Raw genomic sequence first — 20118 nt, forward strand, 5'->3', positions numbered from 1 at the left:
ATTTGCCCATTTTTTTTTTCTTCTATTTTTTGTTTTTGTGCATCTAATTCAAATTCTCAACTGAGAGTAAATTCAAGAAAGAGATTTCAAAACCACTTTGCCATACAAATTCAGTTGAAATTCACACTTGCATCTTAGAATTACAGACTTTATTTATTCTCACCCAGGTCTGGTATATATTGATAGATAGATCTATCTGTAAAGGTATAGATTGCTTTTTTTTTTTCTTCTCTTCGAACTAGCATTGCTGAATGCTGCAAGCCAAGGCAGCAGATCAAGTTCTGTAGAAAACCAGGCAGAGTAGTCCTGGCCCAGGTGCAGAAAGAATCCATAGCTTGTGGGAAATTAGAATGTCTGCCCTGTATGCAAGAAGGGAGGCCTTTATGAGAATGAGTGTACATTAGTAACATCTGAAATGAGGACAAATGCTTTAAAAAGTCAGCCTCAAAACCCACATTAATATCCAAGGTCACCATTTCAGTGAAAAGATGTAAGGTCATGAGAAGGGTAAATCACCTGAGACCTTGTCATAAATGACTAAATAAAGAAGAAAATATGAGTAGGCAGAAGAGACTTTATATGAAGTTTCTTGGTTTGAGGTCGTGAACTATTTCCCATTCTTTAAATACAGACCCAAGCTTTTTTTTTTTTTTTTTTTTTTTTTAATGTATGAAGACAGGATGGCAGGATGGTGTTATACATTTCAACATTTCAGGAAATATCTGGAAGCACCTAAACAGGTCTATGTATTCCCTTTCCTTATAAGCATAACAAAACATCAAAACATTTAGGAATTCTTCCCTGAAATACCCAAGTGCCTTATTTTCTTTACTTAGTTTCACTAATGATTTTAATTGTGATAAATCTTCAGAGGGGATTAATTTTGTTCTCTGTGGGATACACATCTTTGTGACCTTTGTTGAGGGTGCGCATGACTGGAAAGCAGAAGAAAAGAATGCATGGACATTATTGTGTTAAATATTTTCCCAAAGGAGAACAGAAGTAGATAAATTCCTTTATGAGTATTTAGCATTACTGTTTACAGCGTTGACTGAGTGCTCAGTAGTGAAGGCACAAGCGGTACTTTGCTGTCTGTGGCAAAAGTACTCCCTACTCTCCAGGATCAACTGGTTGGTGAATCTGCGTTCTGGCAGTTTGCATTTAATGGTTTAACTAGTTCAGGTTTTATCCAAGGTTTTTGGCTAACTTCCTGATTAGGTTACATTTTACAGACAGCAGGCATTTATGCAGCACGTAATTTTTTTTTCCAGCAATCTGTATATTTATGCTGTGAATGTCTGTGATATTCTGTGTCACGTAGACAAGTGGATTAATACGAAGAGTAATGTGGATAATCAACATGCTTATCTGGCTCCCCTAAAACCCACCTGGCCTCTGGAAGGGATTAGTGCAACACAATGAATTCATCTTCAGGTTTTATGTGCTACAGCACTGCAAACACATGTCCATCTCTCCAGCAATATGACAAAAGTGCTATTTACACATCTGCAGGGTTAGTGATTTGTGCAAATATATTTCGAACATTTCTTAGGTAACCTGAGCCTTGTCTGCCCAGCATGGAGCCTGCTAGTTCCAGGTGTCCGAGATTAGTTCATTAATAGAGGCAAGCAATTAGGGCCTTGGCTGGAGCAAACCTGGGGCCATTCCTCACCTTCCCAAGAAACCAGCTCAGGCCTTCAGTAATTATCTTCAGGGGGAGATTTTTAGAATCAGTATCTAAAGAGAAAATGACTATTTTGGATGTGTGGGATCTAAATATTGTTCTTCTTTTCATGTTGCTGTAGGGATTATTGTTCAAGGTGAGCTGGAAGATATCTGGGTTGGTGTGAATCCTCTCTATGTGTAGATATGACTTCTACGTTTTAGTATTTAACGATACAAATATTGAGAAGATTTGAATGAATGTTCTTGTTTTAACTGCCTATGAGAACTGGTGTCTTGCAAGTATATATATGGTTGGATCATTATGTGGTCTGTGTTTTAATACCCTTCAATTTAAAGAAGGAAAAAAAAAATTGGAATTCACTGATAACTTTTCTTGCTGGTCTGTTATTGAATTCAATTTGATACACTTGTGTTTAACTTAATTATTCTAGAATTTCTACGCCTATATCATAATCCTAAGTATGGATATCCACATGTTTCTTGTCAGGGCTGGCTCTTTTCTTTTATTCTTTATGATACAGAACTTTCCTCTTCAAAACTTCAAAATTTACAATTCCTAATATCAAGTTTAATGCTTATAGTATCCCATGTATTTGTAGCCAGCCTTACAGCTGTCTTTCTTATACCTATAATGCATTCTGATAAACTATATAATGTGTACTGTCAAGGAAATGTTAAAGATCATTCAAATGTTACCCATCCTCTGCCATTCCTTTCCAATTCTGCGGGAGCTGGATGCATCCAAGGCATTGATATTTAGGCTGACCTGTGACTGCACCCACACAGACAGCCTCTAATTCATGTAAAGCTGAGCTCTGTGTGCTGCAAGATGCCCACAGTGGCAGCTTGTGGCTCAAACCAAAACATCATCACCCAAAGACTGATTCTTGAAGAAGTCCTGGGCACCTAGGAACTTCTCATGTGATTCAAATGTAAGTTGTTGACAGAAATCATGGATTTTATGACAGTATTAATAGGATTAAACTATTACTTCCAGAAGTGAAGGAAAAAATGAAGAACACAAAGAATTCCTAAGGAAGCAGTATCAAGATGAGTTCTAGGTTAACAGAAATTGAAGCTCTTTTGATGGGGTAATTCTGTAAATACTGTTCTGCCTGCTCTCCTCAAATGAAACTGTAAGCAGTTGTGTTCAAGAGCTGAGGAAAAAATGGGTCATAAAATATTCTGAAAATATTTGTACACATAAACTAGAAAGTGCAGAAATTATTTATTTCTATTTTGGTAGTCTAGATTCATAGAGATGTCCCTAAATATGAAGATGTTGAGGTCTTCTTTTAAATTGTTCTATCACTTACAGAAAACACATGACCAAGAAACCCTACCAGTGCTATTTTTGACAAAGCCGCGTGTAAAGCCACAAACTTTAATAGTCTTTCAATAAAAGTGAAAAAAAAAAAATCAGTATTATTATCTGAAATATATAGCCAACCACAAATTCAGTCAGCATTTCCATGAAAAAAAAAAAAAAATAGCAAGTACAGACACTGAAACACACATTGAAAATAAATAAATGGAATTAGGGCAAGTAGAAGAGTAGACAGGAAGAAATGGTGCAGAAGATAGTGTTGAGGCATCTGGATATATTAGTTCAGAAATTATCAAGGCTTTCACTGCAACAGAAAACTCAATTCTGTAGTCCAAAGAACTCTGTATTGACTATAAAATAATGAAACAGTGGTGAAGTGCTATTAACTGAGTGTTGGGTGAGATACAGAACACCAGCATGAAGTCTGTATCCTGGATCTGCCTGGTGTCCTGGGCAGAAAAGGCCTGCCTTGGGCAACAGGTTGCTGCATACAGAAGAAACAACCCTATGGCTCATCTACCTTCCCGAAGACTGTAAAAAGACTTATTTCAGCTGCTGCCAGGGTTGGGCTTAGTACATGGTGGCCATACAGCAGTGACTGCTTAGGGCATGGTTGCCACGCAAAACGGCTTTGTTTTCCACCTCTGCAGAGTTATCTGCCCCTCAGTTGACATGCCACCCTTCTAGGACAGGGGCATCTTCGTGCTGGCAAAGCAGATCATTAAACTGGCAACGTTTTACCTTGCAGTTAAAGAGGAGGGGAAGAATGACTACTACTGATGGAGTGACAAAAAGGTGCTTCTGTATTGAGTCACATGCAGGGATGCATTCCTTGCCTTGAGTTATGTGACAAAACACATGGGCTAGGGCTGGGATCACAGCCAGGTTGTAGGATAGCAGCAGGGTCAGGAGCTCTACCTCTTACCCTTACTGCTGCTCTAGAAGGTAGATGTACTGCTGATCTGTAGTTTCAAAGAGAAATGGTCAAGTTTATGTCCTTATATAGGGAATTTCCAAAAAACTAAGCATCTGTATAAGTGAGGAATCAAAGTGACCACATGGACTGACAGACCTTCACTTACAATGGTGAAGTCACTACAGTGAAATATGTGTGATTCAGAGAAGAGAGAGTGATACGAAATTTTGTCTGGGACTGGCAACAAGGTGGGCGCTGAAGACTGCTTCCCACCTTCTGCTGGTGGGAAATTCCAAAGGCCCAGATGAACTTCTGTTTTTTCTCTTGGTTCCCACTCCTGTGAGATCTGCCTTCCCCACTCCTGACATTGGCAGCTACTTGACTTCTGTCACTTCCGCTAAAGTGCTGACTCTGCCGTGTGTGCAGCACACATCCAAAGTAAATGCAGCACCTCCTAAAAAACTTGCACTCCTGGCTGAATTGTTTCTTCCCTTTTTGAATCTCCCAGAGATTTAAAATAAATACATAAATAATTGGGGTGTACAATGAAAGGGAGAAAGGAGTCTTCAGAATATCTCGCACCTTTCTTTCTTTTTTTCTTTTTAAAAAAAAATCTCTTAGAAGATTCTTGTTACGTTATACTGCAATTACTTTACTATAAATAGCACAAGGCTTTCCCAAAATCATTTGGTACTTTGCATAAAAGAATGCAGAAGAGAACAGAAATAAATAACAATAGCAAAATATAGTTGCACACATCTTGCCCTAAATTTCAGTATTATCAATTGTTTGTTTATTTTTACACTGATGTGAAGAATAAATTGGCTTTATAATCTTAGATCATGATTGTGTTACAACCATCCAGTTCTAGTGGCTTTCTGATAGTCATTCTGTTAAACTGCCAGCTGACAAAAATTAATTAATGAGAAAACATCTATCCAAACTGTTTCCAAATCTCTTCAACATTACCAGCAAATGAACTTGGTGTTACTTTATGCAGATCATTTCACTTACTTCAGTTTTTCTGCTTTTCATTGGAACCATTTTTCTTAGCAGACCGTATGGTTTCTTTTTAAGTGAAATATCATTAGTTTGGCCTTCACAGAGAGAAATTGTTGCCTCCAGGCTAAATTCAGCAGCAGCCCTGCTGAGGATCTGTGTTTTCTACATTCTTATGCACCGGTTTTATAGGCAACTCTGCTGACTACAGGATTTACTGTAGAATAAATGGAAATTACTTCGGTCTAATATAACGAAAAAGCTTTGGAAAACCCTGCCCTTCATTATACAATCCATACACACTAATATGTTGATGTCTGTGTATATCACATCTGCATTTGAAGCCCCCTGTAGATTCCTTCTTTCTTGCATGGATGTATATCAGGTCAGAAAGTGATGTATCAACAGATGATGTAGTCAGCAAATAGAGGGAGAGCCATGGTGTTTTGTTCCCTCTCCATAGATCATCTCCTTAAATGCATCTAATGGAAAAACTCCAACAGGCATTTGTACTGACACTGCCCACGCCACAGATCTTCTGTACAATCCATCCATTTCTGCTGCCACTTGAGTGACAGCAGAGCTGTAACCTGATGAATACCAGGTTCCAGACTTCTGCGGGAGGATTTCTGCCTCTCTGAAGAGTTCAGAGAAAGAGATTACCAAACCTCACACCTTTCTTCAGTATGGTTAAAATATCTTTCTCCAACATGTTTGTAGAAACAACTACAGAGTTTCTTGAAAGCATACACGAATTTGCAAATATCCTGAAGCATTTCAAAAATATTTTTATCTCTGCAATGCTTAGCTCATCGCCTCTTCAATTTTTGGCAGACAGAGTAATTTTGATATATAGTTAGACAGTGGCATAATTAAAGCTTTACAAAATGCAGGATTTGAATATAGGAAGGATGCTGGAGATGAAATAAGAGAAACTATAACAAAGTAATTTTTTCAGCTCTGTTTACTTAAAGGAGTATATTTATTCTGTAAATATAAAAAGCATTGTGTAAATGTCTATTTCTGCAATCACCAGGTACAGCTTGCTATGCTTTTATTTATATATATAGTAAGATCAACTTACAAGTAAATTGAAGAAAATCATCTTGAACACCTAAAGATTACTTCTAAATGTTTCTTGAAACCACTTTGCCACTAAATGCTTCTCAGTACTGGTTTTGTTGCTTTTAACAAGGATGAGAACTGCCAGAATGGGCAATTTGAAAATGAAGAGGAAACCTTTATGTTTGCTGATTTAGGAACAACCAGAGGATTAAAAAGAAATGTGGAACATAATATGTGCTAACACAGCATTAATTCTATAATGCAGACTACAGAATAAATTCTCCAATTTCTCATTCTTTCAGAAAATCTTGGCCCTCAAGTTTCAGAAAAACCATAATGCTTATTAAATTTCATGGGAATGATTATATAATTTATTTGAACTTTAAGCTTGCTTTATCACAATTTACTTCAAGGATGTCCCATCTGTAAAAGAACTTAGGGGTTACACTGCTATCATAAGGAGATGTGTAGAGGACTGAATGGGATTAAAAAGGAGGAGAGCAGGGTAGTAATATTACAGAATTGAAAGGACCAAACATCCTAAGGTCCAATCTCTTCTCTCGTTACAACATCATCTTTGTGCCAGTGCTCTCCATTTTCTTTATGGTTTTTAAAATTTGAAAACTATTTTGCTTGTATGTCTTCCACAGCCTTTTCTTTGCATTTATTCTTTTTCTACCAAAAGTGATCTTGTATGAACTTGAGTTTGTAGAATCCTCAGCTATCATAAGATGTTAGAAAACTGCAAGAGCTAGAAAACATGAGACTAAAAAGAAGACTAACTAGAGAAGAAAAATGAGGGGAGTAAGAATATTTGTCCCAGTGCAGCACTTCTGGGAGGGGGTTCATTGATTTGATCATGCTACAAAATAATCTCACCACTGTGTTAGCCAACATGATATTTTTCTCCAGTAAGAAGTCCTAAGCATAAAGAATTGAGTTGCAGGAAAATATTTCTACATGCTAAAAGGAACAGAGGACCACACCCTGGTGTATACTAATCTGAGCCCTGTCACTCCTTAATCAGATCTTCTTCCTTTCTGAGACAAGAGAAAGCACAACAGAATAGATATATTTATTAATGTTCAGAACTGCCTAAATATGAAAGTCACTTTCTGCATTAAAAAATGGCTAATTTTTCAGGAGATGTCTGCTTATTTCTCAGAAGTACTATATCAGGTTTAAAGGCCAGCTAAGATAGCTTTACTACAATTAGTAGTAGTAGATCAGCTCCACTGATGATTCAGTCCCTAAAGCCACACCCCCAAGCATGGCCCACAGCACCTCTTGCAGGGTGTCCGCATGACAGGTTGTGTTGGAGTCTGACTGAGCAGGAAGAGCACAAGCAGACAGAAGTAGTAGATGGGCTAGCTGGGAAGATCAAATCCAGCATCTAGTGAGCTGTTTTGGTACAGCCAGAGAGCAGAGGGTTTCTACTAGTTCTAAAAAAGAACCTGACAGTGCAGAAGGTAATCTCCACTACTAAGTCAGAGTTATGTGAGTACATATACTCTTTTTTGGGGCTAGGTTGGCTTATTTATACAGATCTAAGTCTAGATAAAGAGAATTCAAGAAATTTATTCTGGGTTTTCATTGGGATATCTGAGAGAAAGGTTTTGCACTTCAATAGAAGCTTCTTAAAACAATGTCCACAAAGAGAAACAGTCATCTTGCAACCACATAATGCTTAGAATAAAATGTACTGGAAAATATTGCACACAATCAATACCCACAGCTTTAACTGCATCAAGTGAAACCTGGGAAGGGGAAGAGGGGGAATCTGGGAAACCAGTCAAAGCAAAATGTTAATTCTAATTGTTGTATTTAGTTGGCCTTGTCTTATGACAAGTTTGTTATTATGCAGATTTCCTACCTGCCACTTTCCATGGGAGGATTTTGCAAAGTGAAGTTATGCAGGCAATTCCCCTGCTTCTTACCTCTTTATTCCTAATTATGTTGGTCCTGTGTTCACTCAAGATAACATTATAGCTGTCCCCAAATACTTCAGATTTGGGGCCTCTGACAAATGAAATCATTTAGTGCCTGGAAATGTTTGTGCTGCAAGACTGTAGCTACTAATATGCTGAAAATAAAGCTGTACTTCCCTATTACCTGCCAATGGTTTATTCGTTTTTAAATCTTTTTGCTGGAATTTCTTAAGGTTTTTGGTTTTTTTTTTTTTATAATCGTCAAATAGACATATAATGTAATGGCACACAAAACGCACTTCTTTCTTTTGGAATATATATGCTGTTACACTTGCATTTTCCTTACTCAGAAGATCTTTCTCAATAATAATTTTTGTGCAAATACCTATAAATACATTCCTTGCATGATGCAATCCTGTTAAATGCTATCATGAAATTAATTTGTAATTTGCCTGCTATAAAGAGAGAATTTTATATGTGGGGAAACCAAGGTGTAGAAAAACTGTGAGTTATGAAACCAATTGGACTAGGATTAGATATCCCATTTTCCTAGTCCTTCCTGTAGCTATTACATCTGTAGTAACTGCATTACACCAATAATAATCTCAACTTCTGGTTGTTTTAATGGAGAAATAATTCAGGAGTGTGGTTTTCAGTGTTTCTTCTTACAGCAGATAGCAGTGGAGGTAGAGTCAGAATTGTTTTGTGCTTGATTTGGAAAAGAGTAAGAGAAAAGTCGGAGCAATGGAAATTATAAAATATTACAGTTATAAGGCACTACAAGGTGACACATTGGAGAACTCCTGCTCCATATCTTTAAGGTAGAATTAAAAGGTTTCTGAACAGACTGGGTGAGTGGAGGAAGGCTGATCACCTCTTTGACTCACATAGAAGCTTTTTGGCAAAGGACTCCTGGAAACTTCTAATCTGTTGAGTTTTGAGGGTCACTGCAGTCCTCAGCACATCCAGCCCTTTTCTTTCCAGCCTCTGGAAGGATTGAAGATATTCAGGAGGAAAGGCCATTTGTAATACCTGTAAATTCAACACACTTTTTCCTTACGAAAAGTGTTAGATGAAGTTACACGAGCTAGTAGGGCCAAACTCTTTGAAATCAAAGTTTTGCCTCATATTCAATGATTGCTCACAGCAAGATTTATGTTTTACAGTCAAAATAACATACTGTCACTTGAGGACGAAGGTTGCACAAACTGACATCCAGAGGTCCCTTCCAGCCTAAACTATTCTGTTATTTCACGTGGGATGAAGAGAAACCTGTGTTAATTCATGACTGACATCTATCAGAGGTTTGAAGGTACTGAGATTCTAGGACTGTTGAAAGTCTTTGCCCACAAGAAATGAAGAACTTCTGACACAGGAGCTAATTGTTGGATTCCTCTTTGCTTATATTAGGCATTCACATCACTGGCATCTATTTTTACCTTCAGGACTCTGGCCAAAGGACGGGAAACAAGCTATGAGTCTTCTTGTTGTAGGCAATGTGTTGAATGAACCATTCTCTAAAGCACAAGTTTTTTTCTATGGGTTAAGGATAAAGCCTGAGATGACCATTGCATGCATTTAATGCCTAAACCTGAACTGTGAACTGTGTCACCTAATCTTTACAATTTAATAGAACAAAGGGAGTGAGAAGTTCTGAGCTAGGAATCATGGCTGACTCCCTCTGGCTTCGTAAACTTTGTGTGCATGGTGGGTGTCCCCCCCTTAAGGGAAAAAGTGGTCAGAAGAGATTCTTCTTTCCATTTAATAAAGGGTTGCAGAGCCATACTGCTGGGAGAGAGGCACTGGAAGGTGAAAGCCCTGAGCAAAGTTTGGATCAAGTCGAGGATTTGTATCTCTGATGATGTTTTGTTTGCATTCTTTGAATTAAAATTTAATTTAAGTAATTCAAATACAACATTCCACAGAAATGGATTATGTCTTAATCTTCTCTCTTAAAAGACAAAGCAGGATTTTGAAATTTTATCTGTTATTGATCAGCTATATGAGCTTATAGCAGTCTTCTAACCTGAGACTTTGTGTCACCTTACATCATCTGGCTTTATCTATCCCAACTACAAAGTTTTCAAGCAGTTTATCCTTTGCAACATGAGGGTTCAGTGCTCAGCACTAAGAGTGCCTGACTGCAGTTGTGGAGCTAAGGCCATAATACACTTGAAGTGTGTAAAGAACGTCCTGAAAATAAAAAATTCTCTTCTCCCCTAGAAAAGAAAAAAAGAATCCAGCTTTAATAGAGACAAATCATGCAAGCTAAATATCTTAGAATTTGGATCCAAACACTGACTGGCATGGCCTAGAAATGGTCAGAGCAACACAAGTGTAATTTTTGGACATTCATACAGAAGGTCCTGCTCCCTAGCTCTCCCTGCAATGATTATTTCTTTAAGAATTTTTGAACTTAGGACTTCACCTTTAATGTAACGCTAAGGCATCTGAACCTGTGGTTATTGTGGAAGGTTCTTGTTTACTGCTATATTCCACTATCTTATAGTACATACCCCCTTTATTTGCTGACTTACAATAGCTGCAGTAATTAATTGCTGTGGAGTCACGATGTTTGTGGTAGCGTGATGGTGGGACAGAATCAGCTGAGAAAGCAGAGCTGACTGCGCACCAGTGGCAGCACCCACCCACCACTGCCCACAATAACCTTTTTGGGAAAAGTCACTTCCATCAGTCAGGCCACTACAGGGCACTGGCCGCAAGGCAGCAAAACACTGCTTGGAATAATTCTTTGCAGATGCCAGGAACCGGAAGTTTCAGGGAGAAAAATGAAAGCCATTCATTCTTCCAGTGACACAAGCCTTTGATACCAGAAAGTCATTTGGACAGAGAGCTCCAAGGTCAGGAAGGCACGTAAAGATTGGTGATTAGAGAAATATAATATCAGCAAAGTGTGGCAAGCTATTAAAAGAAACTGTAGCTTTTATGATTGAGCCGCTGGAGCTTCCCCAGGGCTATTTGTATTAGATATTGAGTTAAGCATAACTTACTTAGTCTCAGCATTCCAGAAAACATTTTGATGTCAGCTACTGAAAGAAAGTAAACACAAGGAGGAGGAAACAGTACTGATCCCAAACAGATAAAAATATTGTAATTTAATTTTGTGAACCCATGCATGGTGAAGCATTAAGAAGGAGGAATCTTTATAAGGTTGATTTAAATTAAAAGACTTGGTTGATAGAGGTGTTTAATCACTGTGCAGCCACAGGAGGGAGAGAGGAGAAACAGATGATTTATCACCTTGAGTATATGCTACACCCTGAAAAACCATGAACACAGTTTTCTGTAGATATTTTTGTCTAGAGCACATTTTGTGCACATGTGTGATTCTCGTCTAGCACTGTTGGCTTGTGTGTATGTTAGACCAAACTATTTGCTTATCTGGGCTGTTTGCCCAGTGGATGTTCTGAAGGCTGGTGACAGGGATTTGCCTGCAATTCTGTGCAACTCCCAGGAGTCTTGGAACTGTGATTCAGGAACGGCTGTGTGGCTCTGGATTGTTGATCGCTAAGTGAAAACTTCATCATCTAAGCTAGAGACTGACTATCAACACAGATCTTATAACTCAGACACTCCAGTGCAGGAGCTGCATTTGTTTACTTTTGTAAGAAAAAGCCAATAAATCCATCAAGGAATTCTGCTTGCAAGTTCTCTATTCTCTCAGAATACCACTGCAGACCTAAAGAAATCACAGGTATAAATATAAGGCCAGGTGTGGTTTTCTTCGATTGCCAGAAACTACTGTTTATTTAAGAGTAGGGAAGTGGGAGAGCTTAAACCTCAAAGTCAAGTACAGCTAAACCTCCTAGCACACAGGGGAGAAACCCTGAGAACAGCTCCTTGGACAGAGGGTTGTTTTTCATGCTCTTTTTACTGTGCTTCAGTTATTAGATTTTTAAGATGTTCTTAGGCGTGGAGTATAACACATGTAGACTTAAGTAGTGCAAAAAAAAAAAAAATAATAAATAAATCAAGGAAATCAAGGAACATAGCAGAATTAGTGTAATGCTACATCTATTACTGTAGGCATTATCTGTCCAGAAACAATTTTTACTGCCTGCTATCATGATCTGAACGGAGATATTAATATCACTTCATTTTGGGGGTTTCTCTTAACATAATTACAATTTACTGTCCTCATATTGTTACTAAACTAAAGCTTCTCTCTCAAATAGTAAAATTCTATGTTTCCATGCTCAGAATTGGAAAATTTTTAGCATAAGATGAAAAAAACTTCATTTCCCTTCTCTCCTTGATCTATATCATTTTCCCAATGTTCTCAATGCAAAAAGAGTTATTCAGTACTACAGACATATCCTAGCTCTACATGTTACATATTAATGACTGGTTGTCCCAGACAGAGGATCATATTCCATTTAGAGGTAAAAATATTATGACTGCTAGTTAGCAAACACACCATGAAGGACTTAGCAACTAAGAATTTCTTCACATCTTCTTCTCCTTTAAACATATTAGTTAATGCGAAGATTTGCCATGGATTTTTCTTTTTTTTATCTTGAAGGTTTTATATTCTTCTCCTAATTCTTCACATATTTAATAAGATGATTCCTTACTATAAACTCCCTCCCTTGTGATTTGAGAACTTTATTGCATTTTCAGATTGACTTTAAGAACTGAGTCAGTCTCAGGAATATAACTACTACATTTTGTGTGTAGTGTAGACAAATTTGAAACTAAGGAAAACTGAAATAAGAAGGAAGGAGATTTGTTTTGTTGGGGTCGTTGACAGCATGTCTTGAAGAGATTAATTCACAGCCCATGAAAAAGAAAGCAGAAAGGAGCTTTCCCCTCAAGCTAGACAGAAAAATACATAAATTTATAAGCAAAATTCGCATTAGGCTATGACTATAGCTCCAAACAGAGCCAAATCAATTTGAGAAGAACATAGGAAATGCATTACTGCATCAGACCAGCCCATTGTGATGAATACTCTCTAAGACCACGGCAGCAGGAGATGCTATTTAATGACAGCTTCCCAAATTTTTGCTTTGTAGATGTTAGAGAAGCATCCCTTCCACTTTACTATCTGTTTATGACACCCATTACATTATACTTATATGGTATATTATATTATACCATTTTGTACTATGATCTCCTCAGTCTCCTGTGGCAGCCGATTCCAGAAGTTCACTACTTATGGTGCAAAGGAAAACTCTTGTCTGTTTTAAACTAAGCTCCTTGTAATTTCAGAAAAAACTCCCACATCTGATGTTGCAGGATCTGGAAAAAAAACAATTCTTCACACCCTTTTGTGATGCCTTCATAATTTTGTAAACATCTCTCTAAAGCTAGATATTCTGTAGGAGAATTAAAGAAGATTACCCAGGAGAGTTTGTGCAATTATTAACCTTCCACAAGCTACTTTTCCAACAAAGCTGCTTTAATTGATGTTTGTGCTGCAGTCAGGCTGTTGGGTTACCTGCTGAGTGGGGTGAGGACAGCTTCCTCCTAGTCCCAGCATACCCCACATCTGTCCCCTGCTCTTGGGGCCAAAGAGAGCCTGGCAGCCAGTCAGGGAAATCTCATTATGTAGGTGGTATTCACTAAGGGAGTATTTGTGAGGTTCATTTTAGTTTTATTTAAATGTTCTGGTTTCTACTGCCATGGACTTGCATGTATAAGAGCCACATTTACTTGATAGAGCTTTCCAAATGTTTTCTCTACATCTCTACTCTCCAAACTCTAAATTCTTTCCTCCTTTCTCTTCATTTTGTTCTGATTATACTCATATAAGAGAGGATGATGCCTCCTTGCACAAGCAATTGGTATGTTTGCACTTGTGCTTGCAAGCCCTATGCAATATAATTTGTAAGTATAATACAGTACAGTAAGAGGAAAAAAAAACAAAATCCAAGAGGGAGACAGGATCAAAGCTAGAGATTCAAAATTCATTTTATGCAATACTAAATATATTGCAACTTTTTCTTTCTAATATTTTCAAGTAGGAAATAAATCTCCTTTCTGTTGAAAGATAGTTCTGCCTTTGAAGATAAAATAGCATTTACATAAATAGCAATGTCTTCTTTAATGTAGCTTTCATTATCTCCTATGTTCCCCCTTTCTCTGAAAGCCCAAGTGACTGATGTCAAGATCAAGGGAGTCAATCAATGTAGATACACTCCAGGACCCAGATAGGGCATAAATCACCCTTACTCCTAACCACAGTAGACAGCCAACTGAAGGACAGAAGTTTACATATTCGTGATCCTTGTGGGGGAGGCTGAATTTCCCAGCCACTTACCTCATGAGAACCCCTCATTCGTTAACCAATTGGGGTGCTTAGTATCAGTTATCAAATAGGCTAATCAAAGTTTGAGAGAAACCAGTTCCTGACCACTTCTTGCCCTCTGAGCACTCCAGGACCACATCCCACCCCTGGACTTTTATCTAATTAAAGTTAAAGAGGGGAAAATTAATCTGTGGAAGAAAATGAGATAACAGCCACCATAGCAGACCATCCCTGAGCCTAGTTTGGCTTTCATCTATTGCTACCTGACAATTAACTCTTCAGTGACACAGGAACCCCATTTTATGAGAGCAGGATCTGTCCCCTCACACTGTGATGGGCGCTGCTTTTTCATCATCAGTATTCCCTACTCCGCATTGCAGCTCCTCCTACATGCAGGGGTGTGGGTGCACTGGAAGGGCGAACCTTTATTCTTCTCTCAGGCCTGACTTAGTGCTGTTTTCACTTGCAGAATACAAAAGTGAAAACTATAATTTATTACAGTACTAGCAATTCAAGATGTTTTGCTTGGATCCTGTGCTTGCAATTGGTTACCAACATTCCAGCCTTTCTTGCTTTTGTTGGCTATTAGTTTATAACCCTCAATTTCATTCTTTAAATCTGTGTTCAAAAAGACATTTCACAACACAGGGTTGTTTTTTTGTTTGGTGTTTTTTTTTGTTCCCCCTCCACCCCCCCCAGAATAGAAGTGGAGTGTCAGTTTGAAAATTCACTGCAGTGTTTTGGACTACTTGTACTCCAGCTTGGTGCTCTTTTGTTCTAATTTCTTAGCAACTTTTAAGTTATCCAACTGTAAAATTCCTGAAGCCCAAAGGATCTTCCTTTACAACTGCTTGAATTTTTCAGCAGCTGAAACTTTTGTACTGTGAATATCAGAGATGAGTTGACTCCAGTAACACAGCAGCTGTTAGCAAAACTGCAGATGAAGAGACTTGCATTTTATGGGATACCTGGAAATCCTGGATAGGGACAATACATGATGCCACAGGAGGTGACAGCAAGCCCCAACATCACCTGCAGGGCACCACGCAGCATATGCAGGGCAGCCCCAACACATCACCTCCTATGGCACTACAGGCTTTGCTGTGCTGAGGGAAGAACAGCTCTCAGCGCTCTTCCTCAAAACACTCTGATGGTTTCAAGGCTGCCTTTGTATTTCCAGCATCTTTAGCAGGAAACATTGGATTATAAAGGCTGTGGGACAGGCACATATGGCCAAAATTAGAAGTGGTGAGGAAATCCCACTTACAGTCTACACTGTGCTGTAACTTGCACCTTGAGGCACTCAAGGTGGGTGTGTAAAAGTAGTCCCACTTGGACTCCTGTAGAGAGAATAAGAACTGGTTTAAGTTATGACATGTTTGCATCACTTTGAAATGTGTCACTGTTACTGGCTGGTTTTGGGGTGTCATTAAATACCTTACACAACTAACTTTAATATTGTCAGTATGCAGTTCCTTAGCACTCAATAATGGGGATTCTGCAGCATGCTTAATTACTTGCAAATGGAAGTCGTAAAAGATAATAGGGTTCAAACCTTTTCATTTAAATCAAAAAGAAGACCCAAGCAAGCTTTTCTGTACTGATTTCTTTCATTCTTTGGGAAAATTTCTGTCCCTATCAACATCTAAATTAATATCTAGCCTTTCCTTTAGCTACCTGAACTACCGTTTAGAACTACAACCTTTGCCTGCTTGGTTATGGGAAGGACACTGGTAGGACTTTTAAAGATAAGTGAGGCAACGAAAATGAGATTCAGTAATCTTCCTGTATTCTGAGGTATTTTACAACAGGGTGGGAAGCTTCCGCCTCCTCCATGACCCCACCGAGTGCAGCAGCAGTGAGGTGCCTGCAGAGCCCTCCTGCCCTCCAGTGCCAGTGTAGAGAGTCCACAAGGACCCAGTTAGACTCAGGTATCAATTAATACCAGCTGCTTTGACTTGCAATGTGCCCATGACATACTAGGAACTGGAAAAATCCATAATCAGGAAATACGCTAGAGAGAATAACTCTACACTGGTAGGGGAATAGGCTGCAAGCTGTAACAGGTCTTTTCAATCTCTCATTTCTACATATTTCATTTATATGGGGCACTGAAATCTTAAATTGTAGCAAGCTTTGGTCACTATCCACAAGAGACAGATTTGATCCAATGACCCAAAGGCAAAAGGTTCTGTGTTTGATTAGCAAACCCCTACCAGTGCAGTCCCTCTTGGAGGTACTTGCATCAATAACTAACACCAACCTTTACAAGCTGTACGGTAGCATTTTCATTCTCCTGATCCTGATTCATTACATGAGCAGAGGGAAATTCAAGTTTGTGTTAGAGATAAATATCAACATCTTGTTGTTAGATATTTAGGAGTAGAACTATTTTTGAAAGAGAGGGAGAAGGAAATCAGTGGATTATGACTGATCTGTGGTTTAGGTGTGTCTGAACGGCACTGCCCTAGCAGAACATATCAGGCACTACTCCACTGCTTTTCCCACCCTCTCCTGTGAATGGTTGCAGTAGAAAATTTTTTTCTCCTCCTTGCCGGCAATTTTACATCTTCTACTATATTACCCATATTACTCACTGGAATGTCCTTTGGAATTCCACCAAGCATCAAGAAGTTAAGAGGGGCCTGATCTTGATACCAGTGAAACTTGTAAGCAAGATAAAAGCATTTCTGCATGTACTGTTTGCTCATGTACAAAAATGTGTACAGTCTAAGATGACACTCTCTCCAGGTTCTATTAACAGTAAATATATGGAAATAAGCAAAAATTAATCACATAAAATAGTAGTTGGAGGTCAGTATTCATATTGCAGGAGGTCTTGCTGTACTTTTTTTTTTTTCCCCCCTTTATTTCCTTTACCTGCAAGCCAAACACCACTAAGCCAGAAACCACCAAGCAGCACAGTCTCATAGTAACAAGATATTAATAGGCCATGAAAAAATCAACATATAATTTCATATTCTGGTACTTACTACAGTCCCTGTATTTTTTTTAGTTCTGACCTAACAGTAACACAAGAAAAGGTGGTGGAATGACATACAAAAATATTTTGTGTATTTATTTTAATTTGTAATATATTTAAAACATGGATAGAAATTTCTTGTATGATTTGTGAGCTCCTTTTTGTTCTGGTTTGTGCATACATAAATACACAGCAATTTTCATTAGATATCAGAGAGCACACCTGCATTTAACTTACATTGATCTATAAAGAAATCACACACATATATACAGGCAAGTAGGCATTGTTAGAATGGATACCTAAGCACATCAGTGGTTTTACTTCAACCTTAAGGTATGTTCATATACATTGCAATAGCCAGTGACCTGAACTGAATTGAAGCATGCTTAGTGTCTAACTGGTCCTTCTTTATTTCTGCATGCTCTGATGTTCTCTACCACAGGTTTTACTGTTGACCCTTCTTGTGCAGGTTCCCTTTGCATCAGAGATCACCACATTTCCTATTGCCTTTGACATCTCCTCATCCTCACACACAGCACAGGACATTTTAAATGACAGTCTCTTTATGCCACAGTGCCAAATCCAGCAACAATAAATTAATTTACTGGTTAGAAACTGGACAAGAGCCCAATGAGTTTTCTCACCCTCTCTCCTTCTGGCAGCAGTATGCAAGCAGGTTAACAAGTTTCCAAGCGGTGTCAGCCACTACCTCTGAAGCTTGTACAGATCTGAAAGGCTCTTCACTGATCTCAGGAATGTTACAATAGCAGGAAAAAAAAAATAATCAAGTAAAAAAAACAACAGTACAGACATAGCTACTCCAAAAACTTGCCTTCTAGCAACAAAAAGCAGGCTGGATTCAGCAAGCAGGATTTTTAGGATAAGATGCTACAAATAAAACACCATTCTCACGGGCAAGCCAAGCGCTGTACTATGGGCAAAGGTAAAGTTTTTGGTCAGAGTAGAAATGTCAGAACTTTCGAAGAATTCTGGGAATTTGAAGGTATGCTGAGGAGCCTGAGGAAATGCTAAGGCTGGCAGGGCTGAACTGCAAGCTTGCTCTGAGGACTCCTTGGATCTTAAGGATGCTTTGCTCTTGTTTGTGTTCTGATCCCAAGATGAGATTAGACACTTGGGAAAACACTGTGTTAATCTACTCCACAGTGATTCAAGCTGGTCACCAGCCTGCAGTGAAGTCCTGCTGAAAAGTTTTAAAGCTAGGCAACAATATAGGAAGCAGAGCCAAACCAACAGTGTTATTTCTAAGGCTCGGGGCTCTGTTCCAAAACTACTGTCTCGTCTACTCCTACAGCTTAGTCTTCAAAAGAGATCCATTTAATACTAAAAATTACCACAATTTGGGGTCAATAATTTTTATTTTTATTTTTTTTCAAGTGATAAACCACAAAGTCCCCATGAATTGATGTACTTCATGTTACCATGGAGTTTGTCATCATTTTTTCCATCCACACAAGTACTTTGTTCTGTTCCCTCCTTGAAACTTAGAGGATTTGGGCTTCTCCCTCTCTCATGATAGTTATCATTGGCCAGTGCATCAAACAACTTCTAGTGAACTCCAGCCACAGAACAAACACACCACCTTCCAAACCAAAGGCACCCTATACAAATCACAGACACACTTGGCAGCCAGCTCCCCTCATACCATTATACCCAGAGCAAACTATAAATCTTTTGCCTTAGACAAAAGTTGTTACCTCACAAGTGTAAAAACAAGCTATTACAACAATTTTAGTAAAACGATCAGCTGCTAGAAAGGCATCGTGCTGTAGGTGTAAATCATTTCACTAGGTTCATTTCATACAGGTCTATTTTTTTATTTTTCCCAATTCAAGTGCTTCCTTCTATCAAGTTTGAAGTCATTTCTTTCTTGTACTCCTATCTACTGCTCACTTTTTCCTCAGTGTTTGGCCTATATTTTTTCCTCATTCTCTTTCTTTGTTTTGTTTGTCTTTAAGAGTGTTTTCCTTTTGCCTGTGTGGTCTCCTTGTGTGCTCAGAAATGTGTCTTTCCATTTGCAGGAATTATCACCATACGTGACTCTATGTCAAGAAGAACATCACCTTAGCTGCCTTTGCTAAAATGTAGATTTGAAAACAAAAGAGAAAATTCTTACCTATCAAGATCAAAATATCACCAAGTTGTCTTAGGACTTTGCTTAACCCCAACTGGTTTTGTTTTCGGAATACATTAAAAGGAATTCCTGATGCTACAGAAGGCGTGGGGAAGTAATAACTCCTAACAGCTCCTCAGTGGAAACTGCCTGAAGAGCTACACATGGGAGGGTACTTTTTGTTGCTTTTCCTTATTGGAGAAAGGATAAATGCTTTGAAACATTGTTTTGAATTATTCATTGGAATTTAGCGTAGGCTGTAAGAGGGTAGGTAGTTGTAGTGGAATAACTACAAATCCTGTGTTATTACAAAAACAAAAGTTTTAAGAAGGCAGTTAAAATGATAATCCAAACACACTGATTTTAGAATCTATTCATGGAGCTTTCACAGCAGTTGTCAAAAGGCGCACGTTTGTCCCAGGTAGGCATGAAGGCAGCTTCATACCAACAGCCCTGTCTGGCTGTCTGTTCCTTCAGTCATGCTTTGCACTACTACTACTAAGTGTGCGTAGCAGGTATGACCAAGCTGCATTCCTCCTAAAGCTCCACAGACCAGAGGAAGAGAGAAGACTAGCTCTGAATGATAGCATTTTTTTTTGTCACTGTAGTATTTAGGTCCTTATCTCAGGAGAGAACAAAGGTGATTTTCTTCTCTCCCCCCCTTTTCTTTCCCCTCAAAAGCAATGCATAAGGATGCACAGTATGATTCTACATTGGTTACTCCAGAAGTAATGCCTCCTATTTATTCCTGTGGAAACTACAACAGATGCCAAGAGCACAGTAATACTATTTGATAGAGAAAATTCCCAGCT

General features: G+C 38.5%; 1 protein-coding gene across 1 annotated transcript in view; it reads right to left on the bottom strand.

The window, feature by feature from the left end:
• HDAC9 (histone deacetylase 9) overlaps window positions 1-20118 on the bottom strand; it is a 443223-nt gene that overhangs the window by 141609 nt on the left and 281496 nt on the right. The gene's annotated exons all lie outside the window — the stretch shown is intronic.

This window comes from Lagopus leucura, unplaced genomic scaffold (genome assembly GCF_019238085.1).
Source record: "Lagopus leucura isolate 7727_CA_CO unplaced genomic scaffold, USGS_WTPT01 Super-Scaffold_100157, whole genome shotgun sequence".
NCBI classification, from domain to species: Eukaryota; Metazoa; Chordata; class Aves; order Galliformes; family Phasianidae; genus Lagopus; species Lagopus leucura.